Genomic DNA, 10,004 nt, shown 5'->3' with positions numbered 1-10,004 from the left:
CGGTGGCCACCTTGGGATCTGTGAGCAGTCAGGGGGACGTGATGATCCGTGAACATAGTGACACTGAGACGGCTCATCCTCTCCATCTATCATGCTTCCGGATGACCATGTGATGCCGGTGGTGATGCCCCAGACAGCTGACATTATTGTGTGATCACTAGACTGATCGAACAGTGATAAGTACGAGTGATGTGGGATGGTGGGGCGAGTATCGCTAGCTGCTCCTGGGAGGGGGGATGCAGACCTGGCTGCCCCTTATTTACGGTGGCGCGACTCATTGTGCCAGTACAAACGTGCTGGCTGGGGCGCTGCTTTTGGCCCGGGGGCTGGAGGGATAGCGGGGGGTTCCTTGCACACGAGATGGGAAGCGAGGAACACGCATGATACAGTCATCAGGAAGCGGGCGGCAGCGGCGAGCACATATGCACCCCTAGGGAGTGTTTGCAATAGCTAGCAGCTCCGAAGACACACAAGGCCGAGACAGGGGTAACATTGGGCTCTGCAAACTTGGGACTACTAGGATTGCCCTTGGCACCCACTAGCACATATCTGGCCTGGTAGTTTACAGGCAACTGAGTTCATAAGTTTGGACGAATGCCCGGTTTGGGGTTTGCCCTCGCAGTTTTGGAGTTTTTGCTGTTAAATTTAGTCTTACTTTTGACCACATGCACTCAGCAGTGCACTGTAACTCTCTTGTTCAACAGGTTATTGCAGCAGGCAGGCAAGACAATAGGGATCATGGTACCACTCCCTCTGGCTGACCCGCTCCCGGCCGTGGGCCCCGTGTTGTCCTCACGCATCACTGATGGCTGACACCGCGATAGTCACATGGAACATAAGAGGTATGCACACACCGGCACGCCGATACTCTGTGTTTGCCTACTTGCAGCGGCATAGAGCGGCCATAGCCCTGCTCCAAGAGACTCACATGACACGTCCGGAATTAGACAAATTGCGCGCTCGGTGGAGGGGGCAGCTTTTCGGTACCTCATACTCTGCGCATGCCCGGGGTACGTTGATCTGGGTAAGGGCGGGCACACCCTTTACTTGTTCAGATGTGGTGGTCGATCCTGCTGGGCGATACACACTGGTTAGGGGTAGACTCAATGGATACCCTATACTTCTGGGCTCTCTCTATGCCCCGAACGTTGACCAACCGTCGTTCCTGGATCAGCTTTCGGTGACCCTAACCCCGTACGTGGGTCTTCCCTGGCTGCTGGGTGGGGACTTTAACGCAGTGCTGGATACACACCTCGACAGGTCCTACCCACCGCTTCGTAGCACGCAGGCAGTTTCGAACGCAAGGGGTCTCGCTGATTGGTTGTCGCGTTGGGCCTTATATGACATGTGGTGTACCTTACACCCCAGTGATCGTCTTTATTCGTATTATTCATCGGTGCATGACCTTCATGTCCGTCTTGATAGGGTGGTGGCCTCTCCCTCGTTGACCCCGCTAATAGCTCAGGCGGAATACCTAGGCCGGACTCATTCGGACCACAACCCTTTTCGGCTGCGTCTCTGCTGGGACCCGGGGAGGCCCCCCATTCCCACGTGGCGTCTGCAGCCAGCCGCTCTCGAGGACGCGGAGTTTCGTGCTTCGCTCGGCACGGCGGTTGAACAGTTTTTTTACCTAAATGAGGGTATGGCAGGGAGTGTACTGACAGAATGGGATGCACATAAATCCACCATGCAAGGCCATTGCCTGGGGGCGACAGGGAATATTCGTAAGCAACTCACGTTGTTACTTAGTGCTTTGGAATCGCATCTACTGTCGTGTGAACGCAACGGGGAGGGAGGAGGTCGGGACTCGACTCGGCTGGCGCGACTTCGGGCGTGACATGCTGAGCTGCTGGAACGACTACGGTGTCACAATTACGCTGCCCATTCGGCTCGGGTTCACGCTACGTCCGATAGGGCGGGGCGGTTACTGGCCTGGCTGATCAGACAGGAGTTGGTATCTGGACCAATAGAATCTCTTCGTAGCCCGGATGGGACACTGGTGCATACACAGCGGGAGATTCATCAAATGCTGACAGCGCATTACACGGCCCTATACACCTCGACAGGACGTGGACAGGCACAGGATCTGGATCGGTTTCTTGAAGCCGCCTATCTGCCCACGATTCCGTATGCCCATCAGGAATCACTGGAGGGCCCCCTCTCGCTGGAGGAGATAGGAGAGGCGGTGGCTTCGCTGGCTTCTGGCAAGGCGCCTGGACCAGACGGTCTCCCGGCGGAATATTATAAAGCCTACCGGGAATCCCTGGTGCCTCGGCTGCACGCGCTATATCTCACAGCCCTTGAAGAGGCTACCCTACCTGCCTCCATGAGGGAGGCATACCTGATTTCTTTACTCAAGCCTGGACGAGACCCTACCAACCTGGGATCCTACCACCCCCTTGCCCTCCTCAACGCTGACTACAACATTCTGGCCAAGGTCCTAGCGGAGCGGCTGGTCCCAACTGTACCTGTGCTGGTGCACAGGGACCAGAATGGGTTTGTACCTAAGCGCAGCATCTCTCTTAACCTGCGACGGTTCTTCCGTGTTGCCGCAGATGGAGCACAGCGTTGGCCGAGGGCAGGCTGTTTAGTGTTAGACCTCGAAAAGGCCTTTGACTGCCTCGAATGGGGGTATTTGGTGGCGGCGCTGTCACACTATGGATTAGGCCATGGGTTCCTCCAAATGGCGGCGCTTCTCAATAAGAACCCTGTGGTTCGGCCCGTACATTTCTGCGGCCATCCCGGTTGGTCGCGGTACCAGGCAGGGATGCCCTCTTTCACCCCTCCTTTTTGCGCTTGCCATAGAACCTTTAGCAGCTACCCTACGGAGGGTATTGACAGGCAGCATCCCCATGGGCGACGCGACTCACCAAGTCTCCTTGTACGCGGATGACCTCCTGGTCTTCATTAAAGATGTGGCGCACATCTCCGGGGACCTGGAACGAGTCCTGACGGAATTTGCTGCACTCTCTGGTCTATGGGTGAATTCGGCCAAGTCGTGCCTTTACCTGTTCTGAGCTGCTACTCTGGATCCCCAATACCGCCTGGGAGGCGTGCCTGTTAAATGGCAACCGGACACATTGCGCTACTTGGGCATCCAAGTGTATAGGCAGCCAGCTGACCTGGTTGAGGGTAACCTGGGCAGGGCAGTAACGGCGGTTAGAACCCAGATGCGCTTTTGGGGTGCCCTCCCCCTAACGGTCAAGGGACGCATCGCCTTAGTTAAAATGGTGGTTCTGCCCAGGCTCCTCTACTATTTTGCTAACCTACCAGTCTACATTCCGGCATCCTTTTTTGCAGCCTTGGAGCGCTCACTCCGGGACTTTGTGTGGGGTGCTGCACGCCACAGGGTGGCACTATCCAAGTTATATCTTCCCACGGGTCAAGGGGGCCTCGCGATGCCATGCTTTGCGCATTATTACCTGGCAGCACAACTACACTGGGTGGCCAGGTGGTTGGCAGATAGAGAACGGGACGACACGGCGTCCACGGAGCCACCTATCTCTCTGACGGCTGTCATGGCATTGTTCCACCCGACTGCCAGGGTGGTTAAGCCGGGGCCCCTCCTGGTAGGAGTGGCCTATAAATGTTACCGACGCGCTCTTTACTTGACCCGGAAGAGTGTCTCTTACGCTCCTGCCATACCGATTGAGGGTTCCCCTAGTGGGCGGAGGATACTGCGCTCGGCTGAGCTTGCAGAATGGCATGCGGTGGATATTCACACATTAGGGGATCTCTACCGCGATGGTGCTCTTATCCCATTTGCCCTATCGGCGGAGGAGATGGGGTTGCCAGCCGGCCAATTCCTCTGTCACCATTCGCTAATATCGACACTGGCGAGCCGATGGGGAGCTCTTCAAGAGGAGCCGGAGCAGCACCTCACGATGCAATATCTACATGTCATGGGACGGGGGTGCCACATGATACATTGGTTCGCAGCTTCCCTGCGCACGCAGGCAGCGACCGATTTGTCTCCGTTGCGACGTAAATGGGAAACGGACTTGGATCGCCCACTGGCTGACAAGGAATGGAGTAATGCGCTACGGGGTCGACACGTATTCCCAGGAACATGCGGTTTCGCCAAATTCAATACTTTATACTACATAGAGCGTATCTCACTCCCGACGCTATAAACCGGTATTTCCATCCCACAGATGCAAGCTGCCCGCGCTGCAGGGCTCTGGATGCTGGACTGGTTCACATGCTGTGAAGCTGCCCGGCGCTGGACTCATATTGGCGGATGGTGCACGGTGTATTAAGTTAATGCGCAGGGCCACCAGGTGCCGTTGGAATGGCCGGCATGCCTGCTGCACTTTTTTCGTAGAACCCCCTCCACGAAAGTCGCCTCTCATTTTTTTGACTTGGGTTTGGTGGTGGCAAAGCGACTGCTCACCAAACGCTGGAAGGTGGCAGAGCCCCCCCGAGCGCAGGCGTGGCGAAGTTTGCTGCTGGTGTGGGCAGGAGCAGAGGGCACGGCCCTCTTACGGGAGGAGACACTGGGCCTAAGGCGAACACCAATAGCGAGCCAGTGGAGCACACATTTGCAGACCTTGATGCAGCTAGATGGGGATGCCCTGGGACTCTGTGGGGCGCACGCTGGGGAGGCAATTACCGTGGGAGAGGAGGGCAGAGGTTCGGCTGGGGGTCAGGCTTGGGAGATGTTGCAGGGGCCTTAACTGACACAGGTGATGTGCGGGGGAATGGAGAGTTGCCATCAATGGGGTGGGCTGTACTGGGGGGCGGAGAGCCGCTGGGGAGGGTCAGATCAGGGGACGGAACATGGCGATTTTATAGTACGGACCGAGCCTGCTGCTGTGGTTATGCTAGTGCATTTGTTGTTCTGCTTCTTCCCCTTTTTTTCTTATTGTTTAAATGAACTGTTTAGAGGACTATACTAAGGAAAAACGGGTGTAATATGAGTGGCTCCCCTGGGACACATCCCCTGGTGACGTGAGATTAGGAGGGGTGGTGAGACAATGGGACTGGTTCGGAGATTCATAACACTTGTCTTTCAGAGCAAACGGGTGCGACACTGGATCCTGTTGGTCACAATGTACACGATTGGAGAAGTGTCATTGGGCCTGTTGACTCATTGTCTGTCAGTTCACTCGAATGTACTGCGTGCTATGTTTATATTAACAAAATGCCAATAAACAGATTTCATAATAATAATGAAACAATTAAAACGTATTTGCAGTATGGTTTGGAGAAAAAACAAAAAATAAATGCATGACTAGTCCGCGTGTGCATTTCGCAGTTCGCATGTTGCACTTTGCTTTCAAGCAATGAATAATGCTGCTTTACACTTAAAGCTTATGCTAAGTAATTCTAATGAAGAATGGTGCAAGGGAGGATACACAGTGAAAACTACATTGTCATACAATTAAAAAATGTTTGTTTCCATTTTACTATACTGGATGAAAACTCCATCTTGTCTTAAATTGTCCTATGTGGGAGTGGTGAGATGAGGAGTGGATCTGTACTATCAGCGGTGAGGCAGAAATGCTGTGCACAGCAGAAAAAGATGCCCGAGTGAAGGTCAAAATGACGTTCGTCTGCCAAGTGACAGAATCGACCGTGGGACCAGTCTTATTACTCAGATGTTGTCTATTTTATGAATAAAAGAATTTAAATGTATCATATGAAAGAAAACGTGAGCAGATGTTAAGAACTTAATTGTGGGAAAGGATGCTGAACAATAAAGTGACTGAATTGTACGTGAAGTCACCATGGTGTGACAGAGCCACCCCCAAAGCCCACCAATCATCTGCTTAGATTTTAGAAATGTTTCAAAATATGTGGGACGGACATGTAGGTTTTAGGGTATAACTGGGGTGCCTTTAGGGGTGTGGTTTAGACTTGCGGGGAGGAAGAGAAGATGGGTGAATGCATCGCTGATCGTCTGTTTGCAGAGAGGCCTAGCTGTTTCCTGTCCCTGTCCTACCACTGGGTCTAGAAATCTTTGTTCCCTGATCCTATTTCAGGGAACCCCCACCTACTCCTAGGCCGAGGGGGTGGTTTTCCTACAGACCGCTAGGTTTGTATTTGTCTCTGACTCATACATGCAAATTGTTTGCAAATGTGTTGTCTGAAACTTTTGTCTCTCCACCTATCCACTCCATCATAGATACATTGAACCTATTATTTAGCTGAAACTATTGTCTCTTCATCTATCCCCTCAGTTAGGTGTATTTTGTTTCCGCATATGATTTACATGAAACTTTTGTTTCTTAATCTATCCACTCCTTCATTCAAAATATCATTGTTAAAGCGATGAGATTGTATTCATTTGATATTGTTGATGTTTAACTCTGCCTTTGTGAGTTTCATTATTTGCATTTGTGACTGTATGCAATGAGCATCTGCATTATTATTGAGATAAAGCTTCACAATTTACTGAGTGTCTGTTGTTATTTTAGCTGACTAAAGGGTTAGTTAGATAGGAAAATCATTATCATCAACTATTCAACTAATTGGTCCATTGACCAAGTAGAAGGAAAGTTGATTAATTAAATTTGTAGGCATTCTAATGACGTTATATATGGTTCACTGAAAGGAAAGGTATTTGAACGAAACAAATTGACCCCAGTGCATCAGGGATTCTGGGTGAATGAGTATGGGCCATTGAAAATTGATGAATTGAGTATTGATCCCTGATCAGGTAATGACCTCGCGTTGGATCAGTATCTAGAAATTCTACCTCCGGCAACCAATACCCCTGTACTCTGCCCATCGCTGCCATATCTTTTTATGTTTCTGTGGGCAACCCCTAGCCCGAAACACAGCTAGATCCATCCCCATGCACCAATCTAGAGGTTTTTTCCACTTCCCGAGGGGCGGCGAAGAACTACTCTTCCAGTACAGAGCGATATCCCTCTTGGCTAGTGTAAGTCCAGTGAAAAGCAAGTGTTGTTTATACCTGTTGCCTCCAATCCCATCCATGCTTTGTAGTAAAATGATTATGGGATCAGACGGCACAAGATCTCCATGAGAGCACATTACCCAGGCAAGCCAGTATTTTATCCCAGTAGGACTGGAGAATTGAGCAGTTCCACACAGTGTGTAGGAAGGTTGAAGGAAGTGGCCACGGTCCACCCGGGTTACTTACAACCACCTGCTATGCCTTCCCAAGTAATAAAGAGTCGGTCAGACAGTAGAGAATATGAACAAGCTTTTATTAGCACTACTCTGCAGAGGATTCCAATCTGACCTGCACCCTAAGATGTCTGCCAAGGGACTGACCCCCCCAACAGCCCACAACACATAATCGTTCCTCCCAGAACCTCCAACCATGCCCACAGTGGAAAGTTACCAGCTCAGGACGAATGTGAACAAAGCAGACACAGAAGGATGGGCTACCACCTGCCAGATGGGTACATACTATCAGTGTCTCAAGGTTGCCGTGCTGAGGCTCGGTGTCTCCTAACGTGGGAGCAAAGTCACACACAAGGATAGGAAAGTAAGGGCAGAATGGCCTATTCATTAGTAAGTCAGAATCCAACCTTGAGCAGGGAAGGAAATAATAGCTGAATACAGTGTTCTGCTGAGGCAAGCAAAACGAATAATGAGGCCTAGTTCAAACACAGCCTAATGGGGATTGCGAAATACAAAATGGAGTCACACTTGCTAACTGAGGCTTGCGCTTTACAAGGATAACTCAGTGGGTTTCATAATGTGAATGCAAATGGAACGTCATTTAGCCGCACACTGCTAACCTACTATGGCATGGAATAAGTATATAATAAGAATGGGTTTTTTCAAACCTAACAAGGTACCCGTCTCCCGTGTAAACCTCAAACAGTCTGGTGATGGTATTACTCCCATGCGCCAGAGGCGATGACGAGTGTAGTGGGCTCTGTGTAAAAATGTAAACTGTATCAGATGATAACGAGACGCTATGGCCTCACTACGGGGGCTCGCCAATGCCTCCTCCCAATCATCGTCCGATAGATCCGGAATGTCACTGACCCAATTCTGTCGGACTGTGTCTTATGTTGTACTGTTGTGTGTAACTATAGTTTGATATACCTGTCTAGTTTTGTGGGCTCCAATATCCCCCATTAATAGTAGCCCTTCTAGCGGGTGGAATTCCGGAAGCTCTGTCAGTGTTGCAATCAGGCATGTCGTAGTTGGAGGTATTTATAGAATTGGTTTTGATGAAGGTGAAAGTCTTCCTGTAGTTGTTGAAAGGATTTTAGAACCACCCCCTTCATGACTTCCCCAAGTGTAGATATGCCTATAAGGTCCCATGTATTGAAACCTGGCAGCAACGCCACCTGGCGAAGATCGATACCCTGCCACAACGGAGTTGTCTGCGTTAGCCGCCCAGCCCATCCCATCCGACTGACCATGCGTCTCCACAGCTGGATAACGACTCTAGTGGCTGGGGGCAAGTGGTCCAGCCAGCAACTGCTATACAGCATGTTGAGCAACGCGCGACCTCCCAATATTATTCTTTCAACAGTGTAGGCTGGGTCTGTTTGGGAACAGTACAAACTACTCAGAACAGAAATTCTCTACCTGTGCGAATCAAAGTGTGCTATATATCACATGTACACTCAGAAGCTGACCTACTGACAAACACATGTACCAAAGTTGTGGTATCAAAACATATCAAAATGTATTAATGATAAATTCACATAATTAGATATTAATTAAACATTTAAAAAGACAGTTCACATCCCATCCCACACTCATTCAAGCAACCAGACTCATACACTCGCATACTTATACGTCCTATAACTCAGAGGTCCTAAACATACAGAGAGTACAAACAGCATCACAATAGGCGGTGGACCAAAGAAGATTTTTGATCAGGTATTAACATCAATTACAATAATTCAAACGTATACTGATCATTTGTCTCAACAGTGGCAAAATAACATAAATACGTATTTGACTGTGGAGACAATACATGTAGAGATCCATGAAATTCAGTTCGAGAGAATTAATCAAGTTGAAAGATTGTTCATAAGCATTTAAGGTCCACAGGGGTATTCTCAATGCCAACGCGCGTTTCGGTGTTAGACCCAGTTGGGGGTCTCACCTTCCTCAGGGCGGCTCTATCAGAGGCAGTGACCATGAGATGTGCCTAAGATAAACAGACAACAGTAATACATGATGTGTACATAACCGATTGGGTGATAAAACGGCCAGTGAAGGAGTATAAATAATAAATGGCCTAAAGAGTCAGAAGGCACAGGTTGTCAGGATATGGTGTCCGGGACATAACAAGTGCACACAGAAAATAGGTGTTAACTAGACTGATTGAAAGAAAGTATACCATCACCTAATATTAAGACTCAGACCAAAGGAATGTGCCACAGAGATTTCAAATACCGAGTATAACACAAGGATCAGAAGCAACAGTCCCAATAATCTAAACCACAGAGTAGTGCAGAAAATAAATAATGGTGCCTCAAAGTGATATAGATCAAGGGGAAAAATATGTCATAACGAAGTACCTTAACTAATAGCTGAGTGGGCTGAGCACACCAGATTACATAACAGACATCAAACCTGCAGAGGTCCAAAGTGGGACCTTATAGAAGCAAGAGAACAAGTCAGGTAAAAACAAAGAAGCAACAATGGCATAGAAGCAGAATAACAAGATTATAAAGAGGTCTTACCACAAATAGCCAGCTGTAAATAACGTTGTTAAAGGGAGGAGGAGGGCCGGCCGCAGGGGAGATGATCCTAATCAGCAGAATGACTTGCTGAACACTGCAAACTTTGGAAATCCGGGCGAACCAAGTAAGTAGGGGATGAACGCTGATCGGGTCGATAGGTGAAAAAGCTCATTTGCCCATTTCCCAAGCTGTTCTCTACCTTCATTTTGTTTTGGGGGCCCCCTCTATGTGAGTGGTTTCTGTTTGGGAACAGTACCATCAATCGTTTCTATTGAGGAGGTGTAATGCGGCATAATAAGCGAAGGTGTCGAATGTTGAGATCTTGCCGCAGTAGGTGGATTGAGTACACATCCATAGTGCAACACATACAGCCTC

Source organism: Triturus cristatus, chromosome 1_2 (assembly GCF_964204655.1).
Source record: "Triturus cristatus chromosome 1_2, aTriCri1.1, whole genome shotgun sequence".
Taxonomy (NCBI): Eukaryota; Metazoa; Chordata; class Amphibia; order Caudata; family Salamandridae; genus Triturus; species Triturus cristatus.
Note: the sequence above shows the minus strand (reverse complement) of the source record.